Raw genomic sequence first — 19,488 nt, 5'->3', positions numbered from 1 at the left:
TTGCACTGCGCATGCTCAGTATCAAGCCGCATCCGTCAAAAAACAGACGGGTCGCATGGAAAAACGTATGCAAAGGATCCGGTTTTTCCGCCACATCCGTTGCATAGGTTTTTGAGCTGGATTGAGGCGCACTGCAAAAACCGGATGTGTGAAAGCAGCCTTAAAGGGAACCTCTCAGGTGCAATATGCATCCGGGACCACGAGCAGTTCTGGGTGTATATTGCTAATCCCTGCCTAACAATCCCTGTATCTAGTAGTATAGATAAAGAGATCTATAGAATTTTTTTTTCTAAAGATCCCATATGATATGCTAATGAGGCCAGAGACTAGTCCCCTGGGCGTTACTTCCCCTGGATAGTCGGCCCCCTTAGCATGTTAGCACAACCACAGGGGCATACTATCATGCTAATGAATGTGCAGCGTCAGAGGAAGGTCACACTCACCTCTCCACTGCCATCGCGTCCGAGTCCTGATTTCGGCTCAGTGCACATGACCCCGGAGTTTCGGTCATGTGCACTGCATGGGTTTGAAGCCAGGACTCACACACCCAGCTTCATAGTGCGCATGACCGAAAATCCGGGATTCTGTGCACTGAGCCGAAATCAGGGAAACGATGGCAGCAGAGAGGTGAGTGAGGTCATCCTGTGACGCTGCACATTCATTAGCATGCCCACAGGGGTGTACTAACATGCTAAGGCGGCCGACTATCCAGGGGAAGTAACTCCCTCACAACCAGTCCCTGCGCTCATTACCATGTGATAAAAGATATTTAGAAATACTTTTTCTAAAGATCCCTTTATCTATGCTGCTAGATAAAGGGATGGTCAGGCAGGGATTAGCAATATACACTCAGAACTGCTCGTGGTTCTGGGCACATATTGGACCTGACAGGTTCCCTTTAAGTTTTGTCTTAAGCATGTGAAACACAGCTCGATGGGGTTGACATCTGGTGATTGACTTGTCCATTGCAGAATATTCCACTTCTTTGCATTATAAACTCCGGTGTTGCTTTTGCAGCATGTTTTGGGTTATCGTCCATCTGTCTGTGAAGCGCTGTCCAATCAATATTTCTGCATTTGGTTAATCTGAGCAGAAAGTCTCGGCCTGTCCACTTCAGGAGTCATCCGGCTGCTTCTGTCTTCAGTCACATCATCAATAAATATTAGTTCCCCAAGGCCATTGGAAGCCATGCAAGCCGGGCCATCACACTACCTCCCCATGTGTTACAGAGGATGTGCTGTGCTCTGGATCAGGAGCCACTATAAGCCTTCTCCAGACTTTCTTCTTCCCATCCTTCTGGTACAGGTTGATCTTTGTTTCATCTGTCCACAGGATGCTTTTCTAGAACTAGGTGGCTTCTCTAGATGTTTTTGGTCAACGTTTAATCTGGCCTGTCTATTTTTAAGGCTGATGAATGGTTTGCACCTTTCTCTGGATTTGTTCTCATGAAGGCTTCTTGTTATGGTGGACTTAGATACTGATAGACTTTTGTCATTGAGAGTGTTCATCACTTGGGTGGATGATGTGAAGGGGTTTTTGTCACCATGGAAAGGATTCTACAATCATTCACCACTGTTGTGCTCTGTGGACGTCCAGGTCTTTTTGACTTACAAGCTCACCAGTGCTTATCCCCCCCCCTTCCAAATTTACCAAACAAACAAGCTTCTGATTGACCGTGCTTGTCCCCTTGAGTAAGTGCTGCCTAAAGTCAGCCGGTGTGCGGAAATGCACACCAACACCGACGAGTCCAGCTCTGTCCACACGGTGTCCGGAAGCGGTCTGCTCCATGGCTCTTCTCTGCTGACGCCACTCGCTACACCGGTAGTTTTCCGCGTGGCTTCAGAAAAAAGGAATTAGATGATAGAATGCATCCCGCCATTGTTTGCAGGAGCAGTTGGGACAGGCTAAAGGGGGCTTTACACGCTACGATATCGTTAATGTTTTATCGTCGGGGGTCACGTTGTTAGTGATTCACATCCGGCGTCATTAACGATATCGCAGCGTTTGACACTTACCAGCGACCTTAAGCGACCTCAAAAATGGTGAAAATCGTTCACCATGAGAGGTCGTCCCAAAACCAAAAGTCGGTAAGGGTTGTTTATCCAGGTGGTTCATCGCTCATGTGGCAGCATACATCACTCTGTGTGACACCGCAGGACCGAGGAACGTCTCCTTACCTGCCGCCGGCCACAATGCGGAAGGAAGGAGGTGGGCGGGATGTTACGTCCTGCTCATCTCCACCCCTCCGCTCTGATTGGCCGGCCGCTTAGTGACGTCGCTGTGATGCCGAACGTCCCTACCCCTTGAAGGAGGGATTGTTCGGCAGTCACAGCGACGTCGCTGACCAGGTAAGTGCGTGTGACGCTGCCGTAGTGATAATGTTCGCTACGGCAAAGAAAACATGATATCGCACACACGACGGGGGCGGGTGCTTACACGCTCGTTATCGCTAGCAATATCGTAGCGTGTAAAACCCGCTTAAGCCCCCTATATCAAGGTATGCCTAGTTTAAAATACATTTTGCTTAGGGGGAGGAAACCATTTCTATGTATTGCTCCTGGCCTAAGATACTAGATGCAGTATATCAGAGGTGGTCGGTCGTCTACTAAGCAAGCGGCGCAGCGCTTACAGTAGTTTTCCATAGGGCTTGTAAGTACTGCTCTGAAGCTGGCAGTCTCCATACACTCCACTTGGGCGGCGTCTGTTTAAATGTGCCATCCAGCGGCACTAAAACGCCAATTGGTAAACCTTTACCGATCAGCAGTCATTTCATAGCCTGTTTACACAGGCAGACTGCGGTAAACGATGCGCACTGAACGATCTGCAGTAGATCGCCCCGTGCACTGTTCTCGTCAGTGAGTCCTGCTTACAAATGTTGATGCACCGCTGAGAACGATGGTGATTTTTGCACTTCTCTGAAGATCATTTCACCCTACTGTTCGTTTGTCAGGTGATCAGCGGCCTGTTTACACTGAAAGATTAACGCTTGTTCACAATTCACTTTCAGCGCAAATACAGCTTAATTCATTTCCAGCAATCCACTGATATGTTATCATCTTTGCTACATTTACAATCAGAAAACATCTAAAATTAACTTACTAGTTAGTTATTAATTAATATTCTAAGATTAGGGTGCGCTCACACGGCAAATACATATACTTATAAAGCTTTTATGTGACAGAAGCTAAAAGTGTGTCTGACAGGTATAGCTGTTATTTTAATGTACCGAAGAGTGAAGTCAATCACAATATTGATGTCAATAATAAAGAATGAGATGATTGTGCACATGCCCGGTCTCATCTAAATTAATCCTGATGGCGGTGTGCATACATTTATGTACAAAATATATACTACAATGGGTACAGATCAGACCCCTTTAAATTTTTCACTCTGTTTCATTGCAGACATTAATGTACACTCTGCACCCATCCCCCATCTGGACAGAAAAAAACAGAAATGTACAAATGTTTGCAAATTTATTCAACAAGAAAAAGTGAAATATCACATGGTCATAAGTATTCCGACCCTTTGCTCAGACACTCATATATAAGTTCCATGCTGTCCATGTCCTTGTGATCCTCCTTGAGATGGTTCTACTCCTTCATTGGAGTCCAGCTGTGTGTAATTACCATATCTTTCGGACTATAAGGCTAAGGGTACCTTCACACTTAGCAATGCAGCAGCGATCCGACCAGCGATCTGACCTGGTCAGGATCGCTGCTGCATCGCTACATGGTCGCTGGTGAGCTGTCAAACAGGCAGATCTCACCAGCGACCAGTGAACAGCCCCCAGCCAGCAGCGACGTGCAAGCGACGTTGCGCTTGCACGGAGCCGCCGTCTGGACGCTGCGGAGACTGGTAACTAAGGTAAACATCGGGTATGGTTACCCGATGTTTACATTAGTTACCAGTGTGAGCAGGGAGCAGGGAGCCGCGCACACTAAGCGCTGGCTCCTTGCTCTCCTAGCTACAGTACACATCGGGTTAATTAACCCGATGTGTAATGCAGCTACATGTGCAGAGAGCAGGGAGCCGCGCACACTGAGCGCTGGCTCCTTGCTCTCCTAGCTGCTGTACACATCGGGTTAATTAACCCGATGTGTACAGCAGCTACATGTGCAGAGAGCCGGAGCCGGCAGCACAGGCAGCGTGAGAGCTGCGGAGGCTGGTAACTAAGGTAAATATCGGGTAACCACCTTGGTTACCCGATGTTTATCTTGGATACAGCTTACCTCAGCTGTCAGACGCCGGCTCCTGCTCCCTGCTCGCTTCATTTGTCGCTCTCTTGCTGTCACACACAGCGATCTGTGTGTCACAGCAGGAGAGCGGCTTTGAAGAAAACGAACCAGGGCTGTGTGTAACGAGCAGCGATCTCGCAGCAGGGGCCAGATCACTGCTCAGTGTCACACACAGCGAGATCGCTAATGAGGTCACTGCTGCGTCACAAAAAGCGTGACTCAGCAGCGATCTCGGCAGCGAGCTCGCTGTGTGTGAAGCACCCCTAAGTTCACACTTCAGTTGTTTTGCATCAGTCACAATCCGTAGCCTTGAGGAATTACGGAATCCTGCAAAATATTTTGCAGGAATCCTGTATTTCCCCATAGACTTCTATTAGTGACGGATTGCGACTGATGACCCTGCGTTGCATCCGCTGCGTCGCGGTCCGTCGTTTTTGACTGACCGCCGAGCGGGAGCAATGCAGAATGTAACGTTTTTCGGGCCGTCAAAATTAACGCGCCGCGCAGGAATCCGTCGCCATCCGCCACACTTGCAATGTATGTCTATGGTGCTGGATTCCGTCGTAATCCGTCTTACGACGGAATCCAGCGCTGGATTCCGCCATGCTCTACTGAGCATGCCCAGCATGTCTGGCACGCCCACTGGGCTGTCCCAAACACAAACGGATCATGACTGATCCGTCAAAAAACGGATGCACAGCGGATGTAACGGACGCAACTGATCAGTTTTTTCACAGGATTCCTGTGAAAGGAATCCTGTGAAAAACACATCAGTTGCATCAGTTGACATCTAAAAAACAACTGATCCGTTGCTGACGGACCTGACGGATTGAAAACAACTGAAGTGTGAACTTAGTGCGTCTTAGGCTTTTCCCCCCCCAAATGTTGGGGGAAAGAGGGGAATGTGTCTTATAGTCTGAATGTGGCTGCGGGGAATGAGGGTGCTGCGGTGGAGCGGGTCATCGGGGGCATGAGCAGGCTGCAGCAGCGCTTGCCGTGACCATGTGGACCCGCTCATTTAATATGCACGCCCATTCTCCCGCCCATCTATCAGCGCTGAAGTCAGCGCTGACAGGTGGGCGGGATGATGGGCGGGGGATAAACAGCCGCCCGCATGATCACCCCTGGCAACTACAGCCTGGAGTGATCATGTGCGGCTGTATTCACTGCCCCCCGCGCATCATCATCAGCGCGGGGTGCAGTGAATCAGTATATTCACCTGTCCCCGTTCCCCTGCAACACCGCGATGTCCTCCTGGCTGCCGGCGGCCGCTGAGTGGAGCCGTCCCCGTTCCCCTGCAGCGTTGCGATCTCCTCCTGTCTGTGCCGGCGGCCGCTCAGTGGAGACTAGCGGTGCGCACAGCGATGACGTCATCGCTGTGCGCACGTGTCCACACGCAGCCGCCGGCACAGACCACCGGAGGACATCGCGATGCTGCAGGGGAACGGGGACGGCTCCACTCAGCGGTGCTGCCGCTGACACAGACGGAGGAGGAGCGATGCTGCAGGGAGTGAGGTAAAATGAGTATAAACGTTTATTTTTTTATGTGCCACAGGATGGGGGTGTATAGCAGGATGGGGGTATATGAGCAGGATGGGGGTATATGAGCAGGATGGATGGGGGTATATGAGCAGGTTGGGGGTATATAGCAGGTTGGGGGTATATAGCAGGATGGGTTACTGTATATAGCAGGAGGGGGCCATATGCCAGGATGGGGTATATAGCAGGATGATGGACATATGCCAGGATGACGGTATATAGCAGGATGAGGGACATACACTGTATATACAAGGCAGGAGGATCAAACCAGGATGGGGTACCTTAGTAGAGAATTTGAGGACATTACCCCCATAATAGTGTCAGCAGCAGATCCTCGCCCCATAACAGTGTGTCATGACTCCATTTTTTGCTTACAATTTTATTTTCCTATTTTCCTGCTCTAAAACCAGGGTGCGTCTTATGGTCCTGTGTGTCTTATAGTCCGAAAAATACAGTAATCTGATAGGACTTGATTTGGAAAGGCGCACACCTGTCTATATAAGACCTCACAGCTCACAGTGCATGTCAGACCAAATGGGAATCATGAGGTCAAAGGAACTGCCCAAGGAGCTCAGAGACAGAATTGTGGCAAGGCACAGATCTGGCCAAGGTTACAAAAAAACACAGTGGACTCCATAATCCTTAAATGGAAAAATTTTGGGATGACCAGAACTCTTACTAGACCTGGCCGTCCAGCCAAACTGAGCAATCGTGGGAGAAGAGCCTTGGTGAGAGAAGTAAAGAAGAACCCCAAGATCACAGTGGCTGAGCTCCAGAGATGCAGTAGGGAGACGGGAGAAAGTTCCACAAAGTCAACTATCACTGCAGCCTCCACCAGTCGGGCTTTTTATGGCAGAGTGGCCGACGGACGCCTCTCCTCAGTGTAAGACATATGAAAGCCCGCACAGAGTTTGCAAAAAAACACATGAAGGACTCCCAAACTACGAGAAATAAGATTCTCTGGTCTGATGAGACGAAGTAGAACTTTTTGGTGATAATTCTAAGCGGTATGTGTGGAGAAAACCAGGCACTGCTCATCACCTGCCCAATACAATCCCAACAGTGAAACATGGTGGTGGCAGCATCATGCTTTGGTGGTGTTTGTCAGCTGCAGGACGATTGGGTGCAATTGAAGGAGAGATGAATGTGGCCAAGTACAGAGATATCCTGTAAGAAAACCTCTTCCAGAGTGCTCTGAACCTCAGACTTGGCCGAAGGTTCACCGTACAACAAGACAATGACCCTAAGCACACAGCTAAAATAACAAAGGAGTGGCTTCAGAACAACTCTGTGACCATTCTAGACTGGCCCAGCCAGGCCTTGACCTAAACCCAACTGAGCATCTATGGAGAGACCTGAAAATGGCGTCCAGCAACGTTCACCATCCAACCTGACAGAACTGGAGAGGATCTGCAAGGAAGAATGGCAGAGGATCCCCAAATCCAGGATCCCAAGAAGACTCATGGCTGTACTAGCTCAAAAGGGTCTGAATAGTTATGACCATGTGATTACAGTTTTTGCTTGCTTAAAAAATTTGCAAACATTTCTACATTTTTGTTTATTTCTGTCAAGATGGGGGATGGGGAGCAGAGTGTACATTACCGAGAAAAAAATGAACCTTTTTAAAATTTACCAAATGTCTGCAATGAAACAAAGAAAAAAAATGTAAAGAGGTCTGAAGACTTTCTATACCCACTGTGTCTGTCTACATTTTATATATATACATATCAGTACAGACCAAAAGTTTGGACACACCTTCTCAGTCAAAGAGTTTTCTTTATTTTCATGACTCTGAAAATTGTAGATTCACATTGAAGGCTTCAAAACTATGAATTAAAACATGTGGAATGAAATACTTAAAAAAGTGTGAAACAACTGAAAATATGTCTTATATTCTAGGCTCTTCAAAGTAGCCACTTTCTGCTTTGATTACTGCTTTGCACACTCTTGGCATTCTCTTGATTAGCTTCAAGAGGCAGTCACCGGAAATGGTTTTCCAACAGTCTTGAAGGAGTTCCCAGAGATGCTTAGCACTTGTTGGCCCTTTTGCCTTCACTTTGTGGTCCAGCTCACCCCAAACCATCTTGATTGGGTTCAGGTCTGGTGACTGTGGAGGCCAGGTCATCTGGCGTAGCACCCCATCACTCTCCTTGTTAGTCAAATAGCCCTTACACAGCCTGGAGGCGTGTTTGGGGTCATTGTCCTGTTGAAAAATAAATGATGGTCCAACTAAACGCAAACCGGATGGAATAGCACACCGCTGCAAGATGCTGTGGTAGCCATGCTGGTTCTGTATGCCTTCAATTTTGAATAAATCCCCAACAGTGTCACCAGCAAAGCCCCCCCACACCATCACACCTCCTCCTCCATGCTTCACGGTGGGAACCAGCCATGTAGAGTCCATCCGTTCACCTTTTCTACAAAGACACGGTGGTTGGATCCAAAGATCTCAAATTTGGACTCATCAGACCAAAGGACAGATTTCCACTGGTCTAATGTCCATTCCTTGTGTTCTTTAGCCCAAACAAGTCTCTTCTGCTTGTTGCCTGTCCTTAGCAGTGGTTTCCCAGCAGCTATTTTACTATGAAGGCCTGCTGCACAAAGTCTCCTCTTAACAGTTGTTCTAGAGATGAGAAGGTGTGTCCAAACTTTTGGTCTGATTATATTATATATATATATATATATATATATATATATATATATAATATAATCAGCAGTAAGATACAATCTGAGGAATAACAAGCTATGTAATATGAAGTCAGGGCACAATCCTTTTTTTTCCTGATCCAACGGATCCGGCAAAAAATGTAAAAACCGTATCCACCGGATCCGTTTTTTTTACGGATCTGTTATGCCGGATGCGTAAAAAAACTGATCCGTTGGATCCTTTTTGCATCCGTTTTGTCCGTTTTTTTTTTTTTGCTGGATCCATTTTTTCAAAATATTGGAGCATGCGCAGTTTACAAAAACGGATCCGGCAGCCGTATCCGGTTTTTGCCGCATTGTGCCGGATCCAGCGTCCATAGGCTTCCATTGTAAAACACGCCGTATCGCGCCGGATGCGGCGCGCTGCGTTTTTTTTGACGGACAAAAAAATGTTGCAAGATACGTTGCCTCTGGCCGCCGCTTTAATTAATTTTGCCGCATCCGGAAAAAAAAGGATGCAACGCAAAGCCATCAGGCACAATCCGGTAAGGCTACTTTCACATCTCCGGTTTTTGCAATGCGGCACACTCTGGCACTTTGCAGGAAAATCGCAACCGTTTTTTTTTGCTGCCGGTTGCGATTTTCCTGCATAGACTTTAATTAGTGCCGCATTGTGCCGCATGGGCTCCCGTTCGGTCCGGTTTTTGCCGCATGTGGCAGATTTAGCCGATGCGGCGGCCGGATGGAACGTTCCCTGGCACGTTTTTTCGTGCGGCAAAAAAAACCGCATCGCTCCGCATTCGGCCGATGCGGCGCATTTTTCAATGCATGCCTATGGCGGCCGGATGCGGCAATAACCACATCCGGCCGCCGCATGCGGTTTTTGCCACTGCGCATACTCAGTAGCATGCCGCAAGCGGCAAAAACCGGACTGGCCGCAAAGGAAAAACGTATGCAAAGGATGCGGTGTGTTCACCGCATCCGTTGCATAGCTTTCACAGCCGGATTGAGCCGCAGGGCTCAAGCCGGATGTGTGAAAGTAGCCTAACAATGCAAATCTATGGGGATAAAACGGATGTGGTACCGGATCCATTTTACCCGTTTTTTTCCGGATTGTGCCTGATGGAAAAAACCTGATGTGTGAAAGTAGCCTAACTCCTTGATAAACTACTCTAAGCTCTACATGTGACAGTGTCACGGATGCAACACTACAAGCAGGTAAAGCCAGTCAATGCCTTACCGTGGAGCAAATATGGAAACATAGCCTAAAGCTAAGTCTATATTTACCTACAAAGACAGGGATAACAGACCAATCTCCTCCTAGAAAGTACAAAAACAGTCTAGGGGTGAGTGATACAGAAGGTCCAGTCACACTAAGCAACTTACCAGCGATCCCAACAACGATAGGGATCGCTGGTAAGTTGCTAGGAGGTTGCTGGTGAGATGTCACACTGCGACGCTCCAGCGATCCCACCAGCAACCTGACCTGGCAGGGATCGCTGGAGCGTGGCTACACGAGTTGCTGGTGAGCTCACCAGCAACCAGTGTCCAGCTACACGTGCAGAGAGCATGGAGCAGCGCACACTGAGCGCTGGCTCCCTGCTCTCCTAGTACAGCACACATCGGGTTAATTACCCGATGTGTGCTGCAGCTAATGTGCACAGAGCAGGGAGCAGCGCATGCTGCTTAGCGCTGGCTCCTTGCTCTCCTAGTACAGCACACATCGGGTTAATTACCCGATGTGTGCTGCAGCTAATGTGCACAGAGCAGGGAGCAGCGCACACTGCTTAGCGCTGGCTCCTTGCTCTCCTAGCTACAGCACACATCGGGTTAATTAACCCGATGTGTCCTGCAGCTACATGTGTACAGAGCAGGAGCCAGCACTGACAGGGAGAGCGGAGGAGGCTGGTAACAAAGGTAAATATCGGGTAACCAAGGACAGGGCTTCTTGGTTACCTGATGTTTACATTGGTTACCAGCCTCTGCAGAAGCCGGCTCCTGCTCTCTGCACATTTAGTTGTTGCTGTCTCGCTGTCACACACAGCGATCTGTGCTTCACAGCGGGAGAGCAACAACTAAAAAATGGCCCAGGACATTCAGCAGCAACCAACGACCTCACAGCAGGGGCCAGGTTGTTGCTGGATGTCACACACAGCGACATCGCTAGCAACGTCACAAAAGTTGTTCGTTAGCAGCGATGTTGCTAGCGATGTTGCTTAGTGTGACGGGGCCTTAAGTGGCCCTATATCTGTACAGACACAATACACCGGACACTTTCTTCTCCCCAAAGAAATCTCTGGAAAACCCTCCACGAGTGCAGGGAGTCTCATATTATGGTTTGGACGAGCCGCTGATCCATCAATCCTGGTGGTGACCAATATCGGGCAGAAGTCATCTATTTCGTTGTTTTCCCATCACCAGACGGATTGATGATTACCCCAAACAAAGAGGACTGCACGATAGCTTTGTACTGGGTACAATGTATCCAAAAAACGCCCAACACTCCATAAATTGAGATTTAGGGAGTTGAGTTGTTTCTAAAGGGTGCTTTACATGCTGCGACAATGCTAGCGATGTCGTGCGCGATAGCACCCGCCCCCGTCGTTCGTGCGACATTTGGTGATCGCTGCCGTAGCGAACATTATCGCTACAGCAGCGTCACACGCAGTTACCTGTGCAGCGACATCGCTGTGACCGCCGAACAATCCCTCCTTCAAGGGGAGGTACATTCGGCGTCACAGCGACGTCACTAAACGGCCGCCCAATAGCAGAGGAGGGGCGGAGATGAGCGGTCGGAACATGCCGCCCACCTCCTTCCTTCCTCCTTTCCGGTGGACACAGGTCAGGAGATGTTCGTCGTTCCTGCGGTGTCAGACATAGCGATGTGTGACGCCGCAGGAACGACGAACAACCAGCGGCAAGCACCACCAACGACATTATGATTAGGAGCGACGTGTCAACGATTTTGGCCGCTTTTGCGATCGTTGGTCGTCGCTCCTAGCTGTCACACGCTGCGATGTCGCTAACGACGCTGGATGTGCCTCACAAACACCGTGACCCCGACGACATATCGTTAGCGATGTCGCAGCGTGTAAAGCACCCTTAAGGTGAGAGCAGTTCTGCAGGATTTACTGATCTCGTTGACATAAGAACCCCACTGGGAACACTGGAAATATCTGCAGCCGCCGAAAAGATATATTGGCACTGACATGGAGTGTTGTGGTGTCGAGTAATAAGATTATAGTCCCGATATATGCACCAGTCCGTGCTAGACCAAGAAACTCCTATTTCACTAGGAGGCGTGTGGCTCTTAAACTAAATCTGTCGCCAGTTTTTTGCTCCCACAGCTGAGAGCAGCATAATGTAGAGACAGAGACCCCGATTACAGCGATGTGTCACTTACTGAGCTGTTTGCTGTCATTTTGATAACATCCTCTGCTGAAGATCTAGCAGTTATACAGAGCTCATGAATATGCTGGACTACCTGGCAGCACACCAAGTAGTCCTGTACTGATAATCTCCTGCTGATTAATGAGTGATATTATCAAAACTCCACTAAGCAGCTCAGTAAGTGACACATCGCTGGATTCAGGATCTCTGCCACTATGTTATTCTGCTCTCAGATTAGGTGGCAAAAACCTGGTGACAGATTCCCTTTAATGAATTTGGCTCAACTTTCCTCTGCTGTGCACCACCACAACGTGAGTGTTTGGCGGAATTTGTGATGAACGGCACTGGTACATGGCCCCTACCAACTACGTTCCATTAATGTATTGGTTGAAATGGCCGTGACTGATGTAAACATGCCCCATCAAAATGTTTGCGCAATTATATGACCAAAAATGTTTGAGACATTGCAAGCATTTTAGACTAGAAAACTGACAACCGCTTGAAGAATCAGAGCTATAAGTGCTCCCTTATAGAACTGAAGCCGTACAAGCTATTAGGACATGTACATGTAACAAGAGTCTTACAGCCAGGACTCCCTTTGTTAAAGTGCATTCACACAACAGTATGGTTGTGGTCGCAACTCCCGGTCTAATGACCAAAACTAACAGCCTGACACATGCCTTTGTTATGATTAGAAAACCCATGCTGCTGAGCTAGTGATTGGCTGCAGCGGTGATATACACAAGTCATGACATCCTCGCTGCATTCAATAAATAGAAACAGAGGTAGCGGTGGAGAGCCAGCACTGAACGCAGGAGGGCGAGTACCTGCTCTGCTTGTTATTTTACATGACACGTTTGTCAAAGTGGAAATTAATTTAAAGTGGTTGTCTACTAGTATTACATTGATAGATTATTAATGTCTGAGCAGCTGGGGTTTGACACCAGACACCCCCGCCAATCAGGCGTTGCCGGTGCCAGCGGCGGCAACCGGAAATGCTCAGTTTCAGAGATGCCCCGTCTTCTGATAGCGGCCGGGTACTGCACATCCACCTCTTATTCATCTGAATGGGATAATACATTCATGACCTATCTTAAGTAAAGGCCATTAATGTTAGAGGAAAACCTCTTTAATTAAACATGCAATCAATATTTGATGCCTACAGTGAAGGAGCCGAGGCCTTCTCAGTGGTTTTTCCTAGAAAGCCCGCACTCAGGTGTTCAGTACTCGTAACTAGTGATGAGCGGGCACTACCATGCTCGGTACTGGTAACTAGTGATGAGCGGGCACTACCATGCTCGGGTGCTCGGTACTTGTAACTAGTGATGAGCGGGCACTACCATGCTCAGGTGCTCGGTACTCGTAACTAGTGATGAGCGGGCACTACCATGCTCAGGTGCTCAGTACTCGTAACTAGTGATGAGCGGGCACTACCATGCTCAGGTGCTCGGTACTCGTAACTAGTGATGAGCGGGCACTACCATGCTCGGGTGCTCAGTACTGGTAACTAGTGATGAGCGGGCACTACCATGCTCAGGTGCTCAGTACTGGAAACTAGTGATGAGTGGGCACTACCATGCTCAGGTGCTCAGTACTGGTAACTAGTGATGAGTGGGCACTACCATGCTCGAGTGCTCGGTACTCGTAATTAGTGATGAGCGGGCACTACCATGCTCGGGTGCTCAATACTCGTAACTAGTGATGAGCGGGCACTACCATGCTCAGGTGCTCGGTACTCGTAACTAGTGATGAGTGGGCACTACCATGCTCGGGTGCTCAGTACTCGTAACTAGTGATGAGCGGGCACTACCATGCTTGGGTGCTCAGTACTAGTAACTAGTGATGAGCGGGCATTACCATGCTCAGGTGCTCAGTACTCGTGACTAGTGATGAGCGGGCACTACCATGCTAAGGTGCTCAGTACTCGTGACTAGTGATGAGCAGGCACTACCATGCTCGGGTGCTCAGCACTTGTAACTAGTGATGAGCGGGCACTACCATGCTCGGGTGCTCAGTACTCGTAACTAGTGATGAGCGGGCACTACCATGCTTGGGTGCTCAGTACTGGTAACTAGTGATGAGTGAGCACTACCATGCTCAGGTGCTCAGTACTCGTAACTAGTGATGAGCGGGCACTACCATGCTCGGGTGCTCAGTACTCGTAACTAGTGATGAGCGAGCACTACCATGCTCAGGTGCTCAGTACTCGTGACTAGTGATGAGCGGGCACTACCATGTTCGGGTGCTCAGTACTAGTAACTAGTGATGAGAGGTCATCACCATGCTCGGGTGCTCAGTACTCGTAACTAGTGATGAGCGGGCACTACCATGCTCAGGTGCTCTGTACTCGTAACTAGTGATGAGCGAGCACTACCATGCTCAGGTGCTCTGTACTTGTAACTAGTGATGAGCGAGCACTACCATGCTCAGGTGCTCAGTACTCGTAACTAGTGATGAGCGAGCACTACCATGCTCGGGTGCTCAGGACTAGTAACTAGTGATGAGAGGTCATCACCATGCTCGGGTGCTCTGTACTCGTAACTAGTGATGAGCGGGCACTACCATGCTCAGGACTAGTAACTAGTGATGAGAGGTCATCACCATGCTCGGGTGCTCTGTACTCGTAACAAGTGATGAGCGGGCACTACCATGCTCTGGTCTTTGAGACTGGGAACTAGTGATGAGCGGGCACTACGATGCTCCGGTCTCAAGACGACCTGGTTGGATGCTTGGTTAGGTGCGACTCGTATACAGAGTATAATGGAAGTCAATGGGGAATTTGAGCATTTTTCTAGAAGAGATTCCCATTGACTTCCATTATAATCGGTACTCCGTGCGAGCGTCTGACCTGCTCAATTCGAGCACCCGAGCATGGTACTGCTCACTCAGCACTACCTCTTACCTGACGGGCATCCACGACTCCTCTTTTGATTAGCCGGCCTGGCATGACATCACATGTACAGTATGTTATGCTGCACTGGTGACATCACACCTAGTCAACCAATCAAAAGGGGAGCTGCAGATGACATCAGGTAAGAGGTAAATCTCAGGACCTCCGTCCAGCGCCCTCAGTTTGCTGCTGGCCCTGTGCTGGGGATCACTTCACACCCACTGGAATATCTTTTCCTCCCTGCTGTGAATTTCCACCATAACAGACACCGGTGTCCCCAAATCCCCTACAAACTGTTGTTTTTCCTTCTGATCCACCGGTGGAGGCTCCACAGCATATTCTGCGCCATCTTTTTTTTAATATGGATTTTGCAGCAAAACCACACACAAAAAATAAAACCCCACAACCCTCAGCGTGATCCTGATGGTTTCAGAGTTGTCGGTTCATGTGGAATCGTGGGGCGCCGTGACTGTGCCCTATGTGAGGGGTTCAGCGCCCCCAGAGCCATGTGGAGGGTGCACGGCCACCATGCTGGCAGCACACAATGCCCAGACAAAGGGGCCGCTCCTGACTCCAGCTTGGGCAGGGCAGGAAAGGGTTAATACCTGCAATCTTCACGACATCTGCCATAAAGCGTACTCCTCAGACACAGACGGTGCCGTTAGTGCCAGGCCCGCTTCTATAGTGCACACAGCTGAGCTGGCAGCGGCCGGCTACTTCCGGGGACCGTCCTAATTACAGGCCCCCGAAACCTACACCCAACTGCGGCTGCGCATACGGGGTACCGTGCCCCTATTACCAGTGCAGGGCAGTGCACGGCGGGTACTCACCACACAGTCCGCCCGGCCGGCCGCACTCTGCCCTCCTCCATAGCGACGCCGTAACCAAGCGCCAGCGAGCGAGGGACAGAGCGGCACAGTGGGCACACAGGACGGAGCGCCGCGGCTACACTGACACCTAGCGGTGACTGGCGGAACAGCGGCGGCAACTGTGCACAGGTTACTCCCAGCAGCCAATCAGATCACAGCTAGTGTATACTGTATTTGTCACAACCTTATGACAAAAAAAGCAGTACGTTCACTCTTCTTGCGTTTTTGTCACGTTTTGTCACCCATTGAAAACAATGAGGGGATGAAAAACACGTAACAGTGTATGGTACAAAATGCCATTTTGCATGCGTTGTACTAGTGTTTTTGTCAGAACACACGCAGGTTATCCACATTGTTGAAGAAATACTGTTGTGGGGTCTCTGATTCACTCACAATGAACGTGTGTGAACCCGTGACGTCACTGCCGGGACACACGTATTGTAGGGCCCGCAGCTGTGACGTCAGGAGTTCACATGAGTTCATTCTGATCGCGCGGCTCTGTCTGCACTCACAGCGGGCAGTCATGTTCTGTGGCCGCTCGCTGTGACAGGACAGGGATGTAGCAGAGATGAATCGCCGTGGGACCTCGTGTGGATTACTTCACGCCTGGAGGGGTGTTTCAGTGTTAATAAAGTGGTGAAAGAAGGGGCTTTTTCTATTTTTTTCAAAATAAAGGATTTTTGGGGGGTTTGTGACATTGTGTTTAACTACGTTTTGTGTGTTTCTCTTTCGGAGGGTCTGTCTCTTTCTGTTCTGTGTGTGATACGGTGTGTGTGTCTTTCGGTGTGTGTCTCTTTCGGTGTGTGTGTGTGTATCTTCCTCTGTGTGTGTCTCTTTGTGTGTGTGTCTCTTTCTGTGTGTTTTTCTCTTTCTACGTCTCTTTTTGTCTGTCTCTTTTTGTTTGTGTCTCTGTGTGTGTCTCTTTCTGTGTGTCTCTTTCTGTGTGTTTTTCTCTTTCTGCGTCTCTTTTTGTCTGTCTCTTTCTGTTTGTGTCTCTGTGTGTGTCTTTTTCTGTGTGTGTTTCTTTCTATGTGTCTCTTTTTGCGTGTGTGCTTCTTTCTGTGTGTGTGTGTGTGTGTGTGTGTATCTTTCTCTGTATGTCTTTTTCTGTGTGTCTCTTTCTGTCTTTCTTTCTATGTGTCTCTCTCTTTCTGTGTCTCTTTCCCTGTGTGTCTCTTTCTGTGTGCGTCTCTTTTTGAATGTGTGTGCTTCTCTGTGTGTGTGTGTATCTTTCTCTGTATGTCTTTTTCTGTGTGTCTCTTTATGTCTGTTTTTCTTTCTGTGTGTGTCTTTCTGTGTGTTTCTTTCTGTGTATCTGTCTCTTTCTTTGTGTGTGTGTATCTCTTTGAATGTGTGTCTCTTTCTGTCTGTCTCTTTCTTTCTGTGTCACTTTCTGTGTGTCTCTTTCTGTGTGTGTGTGGGTCTCTGTGTGTCTCTTTCTCGGTCCATAATAGGACTCTCTAATTGCAGATCTGTTCCCAGCTCCATTGACTTTAATGTAAGCAGGTTTTTTGGTGAATAAATGTAAAGCACAAGGTTAAATATTTTCCTTAAAACATAGCTATGACGTTCCCTGCGACACATGAGATGTCTGAAAAATTTTGTGATTATACATGCGACGGTGCAGACACACACACACACACACACACAACACACACACACACACACACACATACATACACACACACACACACACACATACACACACATACATACACACACACACACACACATACACACACACACACATACACATGTTCTCCTGTTTAGTTGTTTTTGTTTTCATGGTCACTATTTTGGGTGTGGATTGAAGTTTCCAGATATTTTTTCTGATTCATCAGTTGCAGCTTTCTCAAACGTTGCTCCGTTTTCCTGTGACTGTAGTGTACTCCACTGCCCCCTGGAGGGATTTTATGTACATCTGGAATGTTTGCAAGAATTTTGCTACATTTTAGCTGAACATGTGACTTCTTGCTCTAAAAAGAGCACTTTTTTGATTTAGTGCAAAATTCTTGAACCTTGTGCGACATCTGGAAGAATTTGGCACAAAAAAAGTCAACAAATAACGCAATACAACAAGATAATTGACTTAAAGAAATCCGTAAATGATGAATCTTGCCCATAATGTGTGGTTGGATGTGTTGAGACCCCATATATTGATAAAAATGGGGTGTCCTGACCCTTATCTGCCAATCCAGAAAGAAGTAGATGGGACAGAGAGGTGGCCATTCATCAATGCGACTATCCTAATTTTAGATTCTGAGAGCAGTGAGACACTCATCAGTTTTAGCATCTTACGTAGGTTACAATGGCAGCATTTGTGGTCTCCACCTTTTTGAATTGTGCGGAATCGATACCAATCAGACATTAGAGCACATACTATTAAGATGCCATTAGTATCAGATGGCAATTGTCACGGGTGACAGACAGTCATGTGGTTTCTGGCCATAGAAGGTCACAGTGTCTGGCTGCACAGAATGCTCCCTGACTTTCCATTGTTCCTCCTGTCAGTAGTCATTGGTATAGATAGCTTTCCTGCTGGATTCTTCTCTCCCCTTTTGGACCTAGCAGGAGCTCGCCTCTACCCAGCTACTGATCATCAGTATTCTCTTGGTGCTTATATACCCCTTCCTTCATTGGACTGGTGCTGGTGATATTATTCAGTTCAGTCAAGCACTGGTTGCAAGCAGGTGGCTTGTACTCCTCTGTGGTATCATTGCTGAAAATGTTGCTGAACTTCTGCCTGAGTCATCTGTGGATAAGTAGTTCATGCATTTTCCCCTGTCTGTCCTCCTTGTGTCTTCTACAGTTGTTTAGTGGGGTTGACGAAGAGCTCATCCCATCCATTCCCTATTTAGGGCCCAGTACTGGTGATACCTAGGGTCAGGTATCCGGCTCGGCGCATATGTAAGGAACCTATCTAGAGTGGAGAGGGACCCCAGGGACCAGCAGTTGGTTTAGTCAGAGGTCATCATCTTCCCTTTCCCTAGACACAGGGTTTCCCCTCCCTTTTACCGTTCGCTGAGTACTTCCATGTACCTAGTGCAACAGCAATACTCCTTTAGGCCTCCATCACACGTCCCGGAGAACGGGAACTTTCTGCTCCCCTGTCCCTGGCGTTGCTGTCCGTGGTCCTGCCGAATCACCCCCAGCTGCTGTTTCCGACCCGCAGTGAAGTGAATATTCATGAGCATAATGAGCTGGGGTCGGAAGCAAGTGACAGCAGCGGCAAAGACAGAAGCGCTGGAGAAGGTGATTATAGAAATTATTTTTTTTTCACAAGCACGTGTGTTTTCTCCAGTGCGTGTCACACGTATCACATCCGTGCGGTCCGTGTGACACCCGTGATGCCAGAGAAAAAACGGACATGTCTACGTGTGGAGCCCACGGACACACGTATGCTCCACACGGAGACACAGTCCATGGCAAAACACTCACGTGAGCGCAGACCCATTGATTTTATTGGGTCTACGTGTGCCCGTGTCTCCAGCACGTGAGGAAACGGACCAAACACGTACCGGAGACACGGACGTGTGAAGGAGGCCTTAGGTTCATTGTGGTCCCTAGGGCTGGTTAACTGGACAATGTGACCCTTGGACCCCAAATAATATTGTGCACCCTTGTTCCAGAGGAGGATAAATCTGGAATATACAGGAGTAGATCCCGTAGCCTCACTCACCTATTTCCACGCCACCTTGTGGCCGCAAAAGGAAAGTCGCCCATAAGTGAGCTAACCGAAAGCCCTTCATTAGGCTTGATCACTGGAAAATGACAGATCTATTACAATGTAATCCCACCGTCATGCTGATGTAACAAGACCGTTCAAAGGAAAATTGTGACATTTTAATATTATAAGAATTAAAGGATGTGACGGACTGGAATTAGATGCATCTGTTACATTGTAAAATCATTATGG

At 48.4% G+C, this 19,488-nt stretch overlaps 1 protein-coding gene across 2 annotated transcripts in view; it reads right to left on the bottom strand.

The window, feature by feature from the left end:
* Window positions 1-15,637, bottom strand: part of SLC35E2B (solute carrier family 35 member E2B) — a 98,277-nt gene extending 82,640 nt beyond the window's left edge. The window contains exon 1 of one of the 2 annotated variants that reach the window (XM_075328795.1): window positions 15,534-15,637. The gene's annotated coding sequence lies outside the window, so the exon portion shown is untranslated. Of the gene's footprint in view, window positions 1-15,308; window positions 15,442-15,533 lie in introns of those variants that run through there. The other variant, XM_075328796.1, reaches the window with a different exon arrangement.
* Between the last annotated feature and the right edge of the window lie 3,851 nt (window positions 15,638-19,488).

The sequence above is a fragment of the Anomaloglossus baeobatrachus genome, chromosome 11, assembly GCF_048569485.1.
Source record: "Anomaloglossus baeobatrachus isolate aAnoBae1 chromosome 11, aAnoBae1.hap1, whole genome shotgun sequence".
Taxonomy (NCBI): domain Eukaryota; kingdom Metazoa; phylum Chordata; class Amphibia; order Anura; family Aromobatidae; genus Anomaloglossus; species Anomaloglossus baeobatrachus.
This window is presented reverse-complemented; position numbering and strand designations above follow the sequence as displayed.